The sequence below is a fragment of the Aquarana catesbeiana genome, linkage group LG09 (assembly GCF_042186555.1).
Source record: "Aquarana catesbeiana isolate 2022-GZ linkage group LG09, ASM4218655v1, whole genome shotgun sequence".
In the NCBI taxonomy this organism is placed as follows: domain Eukaryota; kingdom Metazoa; phylum Chordata; class Amphibia; order Anura; family Ranidae; genus Aquarana; species Aquarana catesbeiana.
This window is the reverse complement of record NC_133332.1, coordinates 59,194,418-59,209,122: the sequence shown is the minus strand read 5'-3', so window position 1 is coordinate 59,209,122 and position 14,705 is coordinate 59,194,418. Positions and strand designations below refer to the sequence as shown.

Sequence of the window (14,705 nt, the reverse complement as noted above, 5' to 3'; positions counted from 1 at the left end):
TACACAAGGGTCCACAGAGCTCCCCCTTACATCAGTGTTTGCAGGATCCCCCCTTACAGTGCAAGGGGGAACTCTGCAGACCCTGATGTAAAGGGGAACTCTGATGTAAGGGGGTCTCTGGTCACCAAAGCCCCCTTTACACAAGGGTCCACAGGACTCCCCCTTACATCGTTTGCAGGATCCCCCCTTACAATGCAAGGGGGAACTCTGCAGACCCTGATGTAAAGGGGAACTCTGATGTAAAGGGCAATGCTGCAGACCATGATGTAGGGGGAGAATGCTGCAGACTCTGGTGTAAATTAGAACTCTGATATAAGCTGGTCTCTGGTCACCAGAGCCCCCCTTACATCAGAGTCCGCAGGGCTTCCCTTTACATCAGAGTTCCCCTTCAAATGAGGGTCTGTAGAGTTCTCCCACTGCAAGGGGAAATCCTACAGACTTTGATGTAAAGGGGAGCTCTAAGGACACTGACTTAAGGGGGTACATTGGAAAAACTGATGTGGAGGGGGCCTCGGGTGACCACAAACCACCTTCTAGAAAAAATATACAATAAGGTGAGGGGGTTACTGATATAAGGTAGAACCTTTATATCAGTGTCCCCCCTTACTTTAGTGTAATCGCACCCCCTTACATTAGTGACCTCCCCCCCACAGAATTTGTGTGGCCTGACTGGAGGTTGAAGCTGTCACTGACCTGACCTCCTCCATTGCTCGCTCGGGTGCAGGGTGGCTCCTTTGGTTTGATCCTCATCACCACCCCTGTCCTCTTCTTCTCCAGAGAGTCCAACACAGCCGCTTCCATCTGACAACCACCAGGAGTGTGAAAAGCCCCCAAAGCCAATGCCGTATTAATTATGGAAATGGCAAAAGAAAGGGTTAAAGTGTCACTAAATTATATCCTTAATCTCTAAAACTAATCCATACATATCCAATGCTTAATGGCCCTGTAATCAATTTTTTTTTTCATGGAATCATTTCTTGCTGTGTTTTTTTGCCTCCTTGTAACATCCTCTGTGAGTTCCTGAACCTCTCCTTTTCCCCCCTCACTTCTGTTTGTTTAAAATGAGCAGCGCAGTGCCCTCTGCACACTACACATGCCATGGTCCATCTCAAGAGTGAGCAAAAGAAGACAGCTATGTTCCCACATATAGTCTGACCATGGAGAACAAATGTAGCCCCCCTCTAACAGAAAGTCAAAGACATGTGCAATTTGTTTCGTTCCAAATTCGTTTTTCGTCGAAATTTGACAAATTTGTCAATTTTTTTCAAAAACAAATTTTCTAAAAGAACGAAAATCAGAAAGAACGAAAATCTGAAAACAGGAACAAAAATCCCAAAATCAGAATGAACAAAAATCTGAAAATAAAAACGAAAATCTGAAAATAAGATCGAAAATCCGAACATTCGAAAATCCAAAAGAACGAAAAACATTTGGATAATTTTGTTTTTCATATTTTTCTATTTTATAGTTAAATTATTAACCATTATTATAGTTTTTTTAATTATTATTATTAATTATTAGCAATAATAATACAAATGATAGTAATAGTTATAAACTATTAAATTATAGGTATTGGAATTTCTTTTCAAACTTGTCTGTTAGTGAAGTTACGAATTATCGAAATAACGAATGTTGATCATAATAAATTATCCGATTAATAAAACAAATTTTTCGGCAGTGCACATGTCTACAAAGTCAGATCACAGCAGTAGCAAAAAACCCAAAAAGAAAAAAAAAGGAATTTGGAGATTTTGAAATTTGACGATGGAGAGAGAGCAATAGAAGGGACTTTTCTGCATTAAGAATACTTTCTTGGATTAAATATATATTTTATAAACCCGTGTTTAGTATCATTTTAACCCCCCTAATACAACTGACCGAGCTGTAGGCACACAATGGCAGTACTGTATTATAAGAGGGAGCCTTTTATACTGCATGCTTTGCTGAAGAGTGAAGACATTTACGCAACGGGGGAGGATCCGGTCATGTAATGACACAGAAAGGTTATTTTGGGTAAAGCGAGCAGCCGAGGTGAGGAGAGAGAGGAAGATACGAGGTATGTGCGCTCAAAATGTTTGCCTGTGGTTGACTTCTATGACGTGTACAGTGCCTTACAAAAGTATTCACCCCCCATTTTTCGTGTTTTATTGCCTCACAACCTGGAATTAACATGGCTTGTTTGAGGATTTGCATCATTTAATTCACAGAACATGCCCACAACTTTTAAAGATTTTTTTTTTATTATTGTAAAGCAAACAACAAATAGGACAAAATAACAGAAAAAGTCAATGTGCATAACTATTCACCCCCCTAAAGTCAACACTTTGTAGAGCCACCTGTTGTGCCATGTTCTTTCCATTTGGTTATGATAGATTTGATGGTGCTCCTAGGGATCATCAAAGATTTGGATATTTTTTATAACCTAACCCTGACTTCTCAACAACATTGTCCCTTACTTGTTTGGAGAGTTCCTTGGTCTTCATGGCAGTGTTTGGTTAGTGGTGCCTCTTGCTTAGGTGTTGTAGCCTCTGGGGCCTTTCAAAAAGGTGTGTATATGTAATGAAAATAATAATATAACTGCGCTAACCAGTGAAAAGAAAAAAAGAAAAAACGCTGCTACACAAAAATGTGACAAATATTCAAATAGGATAGTGTAAAAATGTAGCACTAAAACAAAATATAACCAAAAAACGTGCGTCGGTAAATATAGTTCAATAACTTGTGGGTAGTGACCCACTATAATGTGAATATAGACAACATAAGTGATAAAGTCCCACAGTGCAATAAATATGGAATCCAGTACAAGTGAAAAAATCTTCCGATGTATAATTCATCTGCATGGAAATCTTGAAGTGAAAAGAGGTTAAACACTCTTACCAGAGCAGGTGGATTCGGATGCCAGTGACACTGAATCAAACAGGCTTAGAGATCCAGATGGATGGCTCTCCTGGGAGAAGGTGGGAGTCCCGGATCTCAAAGGACATCTCCCCTTGGCTGGAACAGCTTCAGTAGTATCCACCAACCGGAGGGAACGATACATCAAATGGTAAGCATCCAAATCTCGTATCCAATCAAAAGAATATGAGGAAGAAAGAATGGAGTGCTCCAATGGTGCAGGTCAAAAGGGTAGGTTTATTGGAACAAACCAATATACAGATAGTAAAAACGTGTTCACATAGAATAAAATAAAGTGTAGGGAATAGTGAGCCTTGACCGACCCATTTCGTCCTAATTGGACTTCTACAGGGGCATCAAACTGTTCTCCCACACGGCATAAATATATAAATAATCTAAAAATTGTACAACCACCCAAAATCGATCAATGGAATCAGGGAGTGGCCTGGCTGGTGATAGGATGGAGAGCGATCAGCTGTTGTTTGGCATCACAAGTTTCAGCCTAAACGTCCAATGAGAAAGTGGCATAGAAAATTTGACCAATAGACTAATTTTTCATTGAATATATGTGGCAATGAGCCACATTCAGTGCGGCAAACACCGCATGGAAAAGCCTGTGAAAATGGAAGGCATATTCTGGTAGCTGACCTCTCCCACCAATCGGGGATCTCAAAATCCCGCACGTGCATGGCGTGATGACGCACCACGCACAGACGACAACAAAGAACACAAGAACGTCACTGATCATGTGACTTAGCGCCAGTGACGTAACCCCGCGGAATGTCATGGCACGTATAACGTACCATGAACATCCATCCTGAGGATACATGACCGCGTTGAAAGGTTCGGATTGGGTGACATTGGGTTTGTTTGTTTTCCATGTCACCCAATCTGAACCTTCAGCGCGGTCACGTATCCTCAGGATACTCCCCCAGAGGGTTCATCAGAGCGGGAGTATAGTATAGTATATATTTTTAGCACTGATCACTGTAATAATGTCACTGGATCCCAAAAAAGTGTCAAAAGTGTCACTTAAGCCGGATACACATGACCGGACTTTCCAGCAGAATAAACTCGGACAGTTTTTTCGACGGAGTTCCGATGGAGTTCCGCTGAAACGGACTTGCCTACACACGATCACACCAAAGTCCAATCGTTTAGAACGCGATGACGTACGGCGGGACTAGAAAAAGGAAGTTCAATAGCCAGTAGCCAATAGCTGCCCTTGAGTCGTTTTTGGTCCGTCGGAATAGCATACAGACGAACGGTTTTCCCAATAGGAATTGATTCCGTCGGAAAGATTTAAAACATGTTCTATTTCTAGGTCCGTCAGAATTTTCGAAGGTGAAAGTCCGATGAAGCCCGCACACAATCGGAATATCCGATGGAATGATTCTGTCGGACCTTTTCTGCTGGAAAGTCCGGTCGTGTGTACGCGGCATTAGGGGGTTATTTACAAAAGGCAAATCCACTTTGCACTACAAGTGCAAACTACAACTGCAAAGTGCACTTGAAATTGCACTGAAAGTGCACTTGGAAGTGCAGTCGCTGTAAATCTGAGTGGTCGATCTGAAATGAGGGGAAGCTCTGCTGATTTTATCATCCAATCATGTGCAAGCTAAAATGCTGTTTTTTATTTTACTTGCATGTCCCCCTCGGATCTACAGCGACTGCACTTCCAAGTGCACTTATAGTGCAATTTCAAGTGCACTTTGCACTTGTAGTGCAAAGTGGATTTGCCTTTCGTAAATAACCCCCACAGTGTCTGATTTGTCCGCCGCAATGTCGCAGTCCCGCTAAAAATCTGATTGCAGACATTACTAGTAAAAAAAATTAAAAAACAAAAATGCCATAAATCTATCCCATAGTTTGTAGACTCTATAACTTTTGCGTAAACCAATCAATATACGCTTATTAGGATTTTTTTTACCAAAAATATGTAGCAGAATACATATTGGCCTAAATTGATGAAGAAATTAGATTTTTTATATTTTTTTACTTTTTAATATTTTTTTTATTACATTTTTCATTTAACAAATAAAAGGGCAGATAAAATATAACAAAGCAGTAATTTGCAGTTCCATTCTACAGAAGAAAAGGATAAACATAATATAACAGAGCGGGATCTTGCAGTTACATTCAACAGTCTAGCGTGTTTTAAGGTACGTAGAACATGCTAGACTGTTGAATGTAACTGCAAGATCCCGCTCTGTTATATTCTGTTATCCTTTTCTTCTGTAGAATGGAACTGCAAATTACTGCAATGCGATTTAACACTTTATTATTAAATTATTAAATTATATAACAGAAAGTTAGGTAAAAGGTGTATCTGGTAGCTTTAACTTAATATCATTACTAGTGCCACATATTCCAGAGCAATACTTCCTCTAGGGGTGGAGGAGATCCATCAGCAGATTTATTAGTTGGACTCTTGGAGGAGGGTAGATTTCCCTTTGTAAAAATATCAGATATGGTCTAGATTGTAGAACGTGACCCATGCCATCCATTTTTGCTCAAATGCTTGCATGGAATGATTGAGACCCGTTATATGTTTTTCGCATACACATTGGCTGTTAACTCTGTATAACTTCAGAGACATTCAGACAGGAGTATGTCTGTTTCCATTTGCTTGCTATTGTCAATCTAGCTGTTATTAGTATGCATGAGACCATCAGTAAATATTGTTTGGGGAAGCGGTCTAGATGCATTTCAAGAAGGGATAGGGAGTGGCATGGTGTAGTGAGTATTCCGGTTATTTGTGAAATTAAGTTGAACACTGAGTTTCAAAAGCTTTTCAAGCCTTTGCATGCCTATAAGGTGTGGTACATATAGTCAACTTGCCCACACTGGTGCCAACATAAGGGGCATCCTGAGGCATGCTTTTAAGTTTGGTATGTGTCATGTACTATCTATAAAGAATCTTTATAGTGTTTTCCCAGTGTATTGTACAGTAGGAAGAGCTTAGGGTTGTGGAAAGTGTCCTGCTCCAGTCTGTCAGTGAGTATTCCATCTGTAGTTCTTTTTCCCATTTAATAAGCTGTGGAGGTTTTATTTTGGAGTGTTGATAGTTTAAATATTTGTAAAACCAAGTAATGCCTTTCATAGAAGGCTTTATATTATTATAGATTGACCAAATGGTGTAATTGACATTGGTGTATGATGAGGAAGGATGGTCTTTTTGGAAATGTTTTATTTGCACTGCTCTATATAAGGTGTTAGTGCCCTTTGATGTTAGCATCTCTTCTAGAGTTAGAAGTCCTGATTGGGACCCTGAACTGATTGAAAGCGAAGGTATTAAATGTTCATATGTCTTTAAGGGTATAGCAATAGCCCTAGGGGAATCGTTGTGAGGTCTCTTCTATAGTATAGAGGTCTAGGCCTCTAGGGATGCCTTGATTGTTGTTGCCTATGTATATTTTTGATGTGTTGCAGCTACAATTAAAAAGGAGGGTAGGTCTCTATTTAGTAAGATGAATTTCTCGATACTGACCCAGCATTTAGAAGGTGTGGGTTTCGAACCAGGCTTTAAGTTGCTCTTATATGGTACCATACCCAGCTACAACAAAGCAAAAGTCCACAGTAGTCCTGATGCAGCAGACCCTCACATTGACCTTTGAGCAGAATCATGCAGTATGGGGAACACACTACAGTATAACATACAGTACACGTCAGAGTCTCTTCATGCTTGTAACTTCATTGACCACATCCCTAAACTTGGGGCTCTAAGCATGTGTGGGGCTCTAAGCGTCAAGTGGTCTTTGGCTTGAAAGTGTTAATGCCCACACAAAGTAAGAAACATAAGTTATAGTCGCCAACAGTCCCGATTTTCCCAGGACATTCCCAGAAATTAGACCCATGTCCTGGTCTGGGAATGTCCTGGTGAAAATCCTGAAAATACACCAATGTCCCAGACAGTGGGACAGAAATCGGGGCATGGCGGATGCAGCAGCACCTGGAGAGGCAGCCTGGCTGATCACTGGAGCCGGCTGCAGCATATACTATGCGGTGGGGTCAGGAACCATGTCTTGGTATGCAGCTCGACTGGGGAGGTGAACTTTATAGTGCTTCCGGTTTCAACACTCCTCTGAAAGTTTACAAAGTGCTTGGGGGAGGGGGAGGGAGAACAGGAGTCCCCTGGCTGTATGCGTGTTATATCTGAAGGAAGAGCAGATTTCCTGCTGTGAGGCTGAGCCACACCAAGACCTAGGAGAACACCCCCATGGAGAAGTCTTTGTGTGACAAGCCAGGTGGGTCTTGCTCTGATCACATTGCACTGGTGAGACCGCTCTGATCACATTGCACTGGGGAGACTGCTTTGATGAGACTGCTCTGATGACATTGCATTGACGAGACTGCTCTGATTGTAAAGGAGGGCTCTGATGGTAAAGGGGGACTTTAAAAGTAAAGACTCTATTTAACCACAACCCAATATTTAGCATAATTTAAGCCACGCCCATCTTTGCCACAGCGTGCATAGACTTTTAGACACCGACCATGCCCACAAAAAGGATGGCATGCCTCTAATTAACATACCGCTCCCCCTACACTGGCTTTCTGCAAAAAAAGTGTCCCTAAAAACGTTTGGGGAGTGTTGGCAACTATGATAAGTGTACAACTGAAATTGCTTGAAGATTTCCAGTGACTCCATTTGTACCTCCCAACATGTGTAAGCAACCCCTTATGGTGAAACCAGCAAAGACACTGATGTAAAGTATTATAGTATAATAGAGGTTCTGGCAGGGATGGACACCCAATTCCATGGCCTTAATTTTGGTAGTTGCTGGACAAGTCCTAATCCACCCACTTGGACTTTCAATCACAGCTTTACATTCTGCTCCTCCAGTGCTCACTGGAGCACCTGGTTGGAGGGGGGGGGAGCAGCTGGCTCCGGCTCTCAGTCTCGTGCTTAGGGGTAGAGCCAGCTGTCAAACAGGCAGCTGGGTGAATCCCGAGAATACTGTTGGGATCCTTACAGAGCCTGTAGCGGCTCTTCCTCATCAACTGATAGCAGGCAATGGCCCACTGTCAGTTGACTCTGGGTTACGGGAGTGCAAAGGTAGGTGCACTCCTGTGACAAAGAAGAGAAGTATGGCCAAAAAATCTTTGGTCATACTTCTCTTTTAGAGCATATCTAAATATGTTGCTTGTAGCTCATAGATAACTGAGAAAGTTGAGGACATTGAGAGTTCAGTTCAAAGGAAGTTATAGGGACATTGGATTTCTAGAAGGATTAACAGGCATATTTGTGTACTTGCAGAAAGCGCACTTAGCATTAAAAAAGACTAATGCAGCCACCACATCTAAGGACTGGTAAACTGCAATAAATTACATTTTTGTTTTCAGGTTTAGATATGCTTTAAGCAACTGGATAGATTTGAACACCTTATCTGACTGCTATTGTTTCCCCTGAAAGAAGCTTGTGCCAGGATAGTCTTTCGAGAATGTGTACTGCTCCATAGCTAAACTGGAATGTTTTTAAACATGTCCCAGTTTGGAAACCATTTGTTTTATCTGTTTACTGATCAAATGCCACTGCTTGAAATTATATGTAGCACAGCTGAGCAACATATCTAGCTTTATAAAGCGACAGCAAGCAATTGGGTTAAAGTTAACCTATCAGGGGGTTAAAAAAAAAAAAAACTCCATCTGCAGTACCCTGTGAGGAAAATGACTTCTCTGGTCTCCCAGCACCAATCCTATCCCACACTTTGGAATGTGTGAAATAGCATGGTTACTCAAACAGACCCCCAACATCACTACTGTATTCTGCAATGACTAGGGATCAGCAGTAGGAACCAGAGGAGCCAGTAGGGAGAACTGCTATTCCAGACTCCAGGAGAGTTAAATAGTGTAGGTAAAGGTGAGTATATCATGGGTTAAGGGCTGATCCATCCCAAAATATTATTCAAAACATGCATCTCCCACGGGACTTTGTTGAAACCAAAAAATATTATTACAAATACTTTTTAAAAGAAGAAAGGTTTATTAATACAAAACGATAACATTTTATCTATACATAAAATACTCAAGTGTCATACACCATATATAGGCAGATAGTTGTTTGCCACCGATTTTTCCGACACATTTCAATTGTGGACTATCTTCTTTAGGGGATATCAGGTGGAGCTCAGCCCTTTCTTCTCTGAGCAGGCCGCTTAGCTGTCGGCTAATTGCCAGCTCCTATCTCTCCACAGTGACTCACCTGTTGATGATATCCTGCTTGTCAGTCCTACCTACTTAAGCCGTCCAGCCAAGATGATCTCTGCCTTCACCTTGGTCAACATCACAGAGATCATCTCCTGTGTTCCTGTTAAAGACTTGCTTGGCTGACATTCCTTCTGGATCCTGCTTGCTGTTCCACTATGCTGTTACCTGGCTTCTTGACTTTCTGGCTTGCCTGACTATCCGTTCCGGTTACCGAATTTTGGCTATGTTTTGACTACGTTTGTTCTATTTACTTTAAGAAGTGTGATTTAACTGTACTTCTGTCTTGGTATGATTCATGGTTTCTGACAGTAGGCAAAGGCCATGAATTCAGAAGATGCAGTCAATCCACTTGTTGGTAATATTTTTACCAGATTGGATGAGCAGGATCACCGCATGGATCAGTTTTCCATGGCGTTACAAACGCTTCTGAGTCGCACAGCTCACCTGTAATCTCCCACTGTGGCTGCTCCGGTACAACCTGTATTGCAGGCCTTCCCTGCTGCTGCTCCAGTCTCTGTGCAGGCACCTGCCTCGAGTATTACCTCTTTAAGAAGTATGTCTGGTTCCGCTCCACTTCCCCATCGATTTGGGGGCGATCCAGTCCAATGCAGAGGGTTTCTCAATCAGGTTGAGATATACCTTGAGATGCTGCCCCAGGCGTTTCCCACGGACAGAAGCCACTATGGGAGATGCAAAAACCTGTTGTCTTGAGTTACCCTGAGTTTGTGGCTTCTTTTAAAAGGGTATTTGATGTTCCCGCACACTCAGCTTCTGCTGCCAAGAGCCTCATGTCCATCAAACAGAGTACGAGAACTGTTGCCGATTACGTCATTGAATTCCATACTCTGGCAGCAGAGGTTGCTTGGAACAATGAGGCCCTCGTGGCTGCTTTTTCTTGGATACTATCAAGGATGAGATAGCAGCCCGAGATATACCCACTGAGCTGGAGAAGTTGATCACGTTTGCCATCCTCAGAGAAAGACTCTCTTTTAAGGAGTGCTTGCAGAAGCCTCCTGTACATTATAAATATCTTTATTAAAAAAGAAAAAAAAATGTCCATCCATCTTCAATCACGCCACCCGACAGACACAAAAAATGTTAAATAAGACGAGAGGCCTCCTGATGACTGCGGTCTTTTTACTTTGACAGCTGTTATATAGGCAAGGGCAGGGCCACCCAGTGATGTAACTGAGTGACCCCACCCCCTTCATGTGACATCCAAAGGTGGCGCAGACCCCCCATGCCCGAAAGCACCCACCTCCCCATGTTGAGGGCATGTGGCCTGGTAGGGTTCAGGAGGGGGGGGCGCTAATGTACCCTTGAGCTGTAAACCTAATCATTTTTAGCAGGGGTTTATCGAGTTCTGAAAATGATTTCATGGGTTCCTTCAAAGTTAAAAGGTTGAGAAAGGCTGTACTAGGTTATCAGGACTAATGCAGACTTAAGCCGCCCATACATGAATTACAATTCGACCGGTTCAGCAGGGCCCAAGATTCAGCAGAGATTCCATAGATCCATATATGGGCAGGCTGATTGTACCCAAGTCGATACATTTATTGACTTGGGTACAACCAGCCTGGTTGATTTTACATGCAATTACTACCGGTGGCTATCCCCCTATTACTACCCACTATCATTAATTAACGTGTTCTGCTGGTCCCCCCCCCCCACCTTGCTGGCAGAACACAATAGTGCTGCAGGAGACATATTACCCTACAACACTGTGTTGATGGGGAAATCAAGTGATTTTCTTTCCTTCCACCTGTGGAGTGGAAGAAAAGCGGTTCCTAAGGGGTAGTGCTACACCAGTAAGATTGCCACTTCATTCAGGCACCACACTGCTTCCAGCTGGGATATGCTTATAGGGGTTGTAAACCCACATGGTTTTTCACCTTAAAAGAAAAGTATGGGTTTTGGGTTTTCCCATATTCAAACTTACCTCGGTGGATTGAGCATCAGACTGATGCAGCTGTCCCCTGGCATCTCTGCACTGAGAACAGAGTCACCGAACACTGCCAATGGCTCGGTTCTCTACCCTCCCCTCTCCTGCTCTGACCCTCCACGCTCTTTGGAGCGCTGAGCTGTGGAGGGGCAGGGAGCAGCCATCTCAGCAGCTGGCTGAGACTGCCATCAATCAAGGCAGCTGGCAGATCCAGACGCGTTGCCTCGACTGATGGCAGTGACGCCAGTGGAGAGTGAACTTCAGACCACGTTCCGCTGAAAACGGGTCACAGGAGTGCAAAGCAAATTGCACTCCTGTGACCCAGAGGAGAAGCCCAGCCTAAAAAGCTCAGGCTGGACTTCTCCTTTTTGATGCATTCTATGCATTAAGGTGAAAAACTTTTTGTGCTGCAACAGCCCCTCAGACCCCCTCCCCCTTTTTCTTATCTGAACCCAATCGTTCCAGCAATGGGGACAAGCACAGCAGCTCCAGCCACTGTCTTGGGTCCTCATTGGATGGATTGATAGCAGCAGGATCCATTAGCTCCCACTGCTGTCAATCAAATCCAGTGACCCGGGGGGTGGGGCGGAATCCTACTGTCTGTGTCAATGGGTGCCCCCATGGAAAGCGGCTCTCCGCAGGGGCACTTGAGAAGAGGAGGAGCCAGGAGCGCCGGCGGGGGACCCTAGAAAATCACTTTAATCTCTATTGCACAGGGGTAATGAGACAATACCACTCGGCCGGCCAATACCAGTGTTCATCAATTAGCTGCTTTAGGGTTCTTTTCACAATGCACTCTCTGCTCATGCAGCCTCCTAAATTGGAACAGGACAGATGTCACTTTTTTGTCCTGTCTGCATTTTGACAATTCCTAGTAAAAAGCAAACCTAACAGAGGCAATTAAGGCTTAATGCACATGGAACGTTTTTACAACCTCTCCTGAATGATTTAACTTGACAGATAAAAACCCACGTTTAAAACATCCGTTTTGCCGCGTTTACATGCCGCGTTTAAGTTTAGAAGCGTTTGAAAATAATTATTATTATTTTTTTTTTTTTTTCCAAAACAGCCAAAAATGAAAAATGCCTGTAAACAAAACGAGGCTAAACTCTGGTACCGCGTTTAGCTGCATTTAGCATCTGAAACATCGGAAACTTCGAAAACTTTTTTGCCTTCAAAGAAAAGCCTCTAAAGGCAACTGCCTAAAAACGACATTAAATGAACCTGTGTACATGTACACATAAGTTAACATTGGAAGAGTTTAGGGGCAGCTGAAAAAAGCAGCCAACTGCCTCTGAACATTCGTTTACCAGCAGCAGTGTACATGAGGCCTTAGGTATGCATTGGTTTTACTAGGAATTGCCATAGATTTTTCTTATATAGCGTTTGTTGATACATAGGTATAAATGTTTTAATAGACTTACCTCTGGCACAGGTCATGTTTTTTACTCATTATCACTTTTGGCCTTAGATGGCATGTAGTCAGAACAGTAAACAAAGAGGACCCTTACCCTGCCAGGCTGGTTTGCAATACCATTCAGTTTGACATAATGTTCCAGTTTAATGATTACACTCTTGTGTTTGCGTTTTCCTCCTAGCCTGCCTTGTTTTATTTGTGTATGATTCCAAATCTATATTTAATATATAGATATATATCTTGCCACTCTCTCCCTCCTGATGAAGTGGTTTAATACCCACAAAATGGATTGAGAAACGTAAGCTCTTCCCTTTAGATACCCTAATTTTTGTTGTAAAGTGTGTGTATATACTTTTTGGCTCCAAGGAGTTTGAGCTTTAGACGGAATTAGTGAAATAGGTCAAGCTAGACAGAAAAGCTTTTTTTATATTATCATTGTTTTTATGATGTTTCTAAATAAAACAAATATGTTATTCATATAAAGTTGTGTAGTAGATCCTTGAGCACCATATAAAGTCCAATTTGTTTGGTTTAGAAGCATAGAAAAGTGACGACAAAAAAAGACCAAGTGGTCCATCGAGTCTGCCCTTTTTTTTTTTTTTTTAAGTTACAGTTTTTGTAAATTTATTTATATTTATATTTTTGTTTTTTACTTTTTTTTTTGTCTCTGATGTCACTGGGTGACCTTGGCTACTTGTTTACCTGTCATTCAGTGAGTGTCCCGTTGCTTAATGACAGGTAAACATTAAGGCAGGGTCACCCGGTGACATCACCAGTTGACTCCACCCCATGTTTACCTGTCATTCGGTAAGTTTCCTGTCTAGAGATGTAACATTTCTGGAAATTTAGAAACCATAGGAAAATGGAAATTTTGGAAAAACGAAAAAAAAGATTAGTGTGGAGTAGTTTTACAAACTGAAATTGTTTTGTTACACTGGGAAGGTGAAATGCAGTGTTTAAATACTTCAGCCCCGGAGGATTTGGCAGCTCAATGACCAGAGCACTTTTTACAATTTGGCAGTGCACTGCTTTAACTGGTAATTGCGCGGTCATGCAATGATGTACCCAAACAAAATTTGTGTCCTTTTTTTTCCACAAATAGTGCTTTATTTTGTTGGTATTTGATTGCCTCTGCGATTTTTATTTTTTGCGATATAAACGGAAAAAGACCGAAAATATTGAAAAAAAATTATATTTTCTACTTTCTGTTATAAAAAAAAAATATTGAACTCAATTTTAGTCATACATTTAGGCCAAAATGTATTCAGCCACATGTCTTTCGTAAAAAAAAATGTCAATAAGCATATATTTATTGGCACAAAAGTTATAGCGTCTATAAACTAGGGTACATTTTCTGGAATTTACGCAGCTTTTAGTTTGTAACTGCCTATCTCATTTCTTGAGGTGCTAAAATGGCAGGGCAGTACAAACCCCCCCAAATGACTCCATTTTGGAAAGTAGACACCCAAAGGAAATTGCTGAGAGGCATATTGAGCCCATTGAATATTTAATTTTTCTTGTCACGAGTGATTGAAAAAATTACACAAAGTTGTCACTAAATGATGTATTTCTCACACATGGCATGGTTATATGTGGAATTACACCCCAAAATACATTCTGCTGCTTCTCCTGAGTACGGGGATACCTCATGTGTAAGACTTTTTTGGAGCCTAGTCGCGTACAGGACCCCGAAAACCAAGCACCGCCTTCAGGATTTCTAAGGGTGTAAATTTTTGATTTCACTCCTCACTACCTATCACAGTTTCGAAGGCCATAAAATGCCAAGATAGCACAACCCCCCCCCCCCAAATGACCCCCTTTTGGAAAGTAGATACCCCAAGCTATTTGCTGATAGGCATGTTAAGTCCATGGAATATTTTATATTTTGCCACAAGTTGCGGGAAAATTACAATTTTTTTTTTCTTTGCACAAAGTTGTCACTTAATGATCTATTGCTCAAACATACCATGAGCATATGTGAAATTATACCCCAAAATACATTCCACTGCTTCTCCTGAATATGGGGATACCACATGTGTGAGACTTTTTGGGAGCCTAGCCGTGTACAGGACCCCGAAAACCAATCACCGCCTTCATTTCTAATAGGGCGTACACACGGTCGGACTTTGTTCGGACATTCCACCAACAAAATCCTAGGATTTTTTCCGACGGATGTTGGCTCAAACTTGTTTTGTCTACACACGGTCGCACAAAGTTGTCGGAATTTCCGATCGCCAACCACAC

General features: G+C 41.9%; 2 protein-coding genes across 8 annotated transcripts in view; one reads left to right on the top strand and one right to left on the bottom strand.

The window, feature by feature from the left end:
• LOC141107693 (cytochrome P450 2C8-like) overlaps positions 1 to 1,901 on the bottom strand; it is a 105,302-nt gene extending 103,401 nt beyond the window's left edge. For 2 of the 3 annotated variants that reach the window (XM_073598598.1, XM_073598597.1), the window contains exon 1: positions 694 to 1,901. The gene's annotated coding sequence lies outside the window, so the exon portion shown is untranslated. The remainder of the gene's footprint in view (positions 1 to 693) is intronic. The other variant, XM_073598599.1, reaches the window with a different exon arrangement.
• Positions 1 to 14,705, top strand: part of LOC141107694 (cytochrome P450 2C18-like) — a 137,686-nt gene that overhangs the window by 23,344 nt on the left and 99,637 nt on the right. For 2 of the 5 annotated variants that reach the window (XM_073598606.1, XM_073598603.1), the window contains exon 1: positions 5,820 to 5,892. The exons of 1 other annotated variant lie outside the window; for it this stretch is intronic. The gene's annotated coding sequence lies outside the window, so the exon portion shown is untranslated. Of the gene's footprint in view, positions 1 to 1,897; positions 2,057 to 5,819; positions 5,893 to 14,705 lie in introns of those variants that run through there. 2 more of the 5 variants (XM_073598605.1, XM_073598607.1) reach the window with 2 other exon arrangements.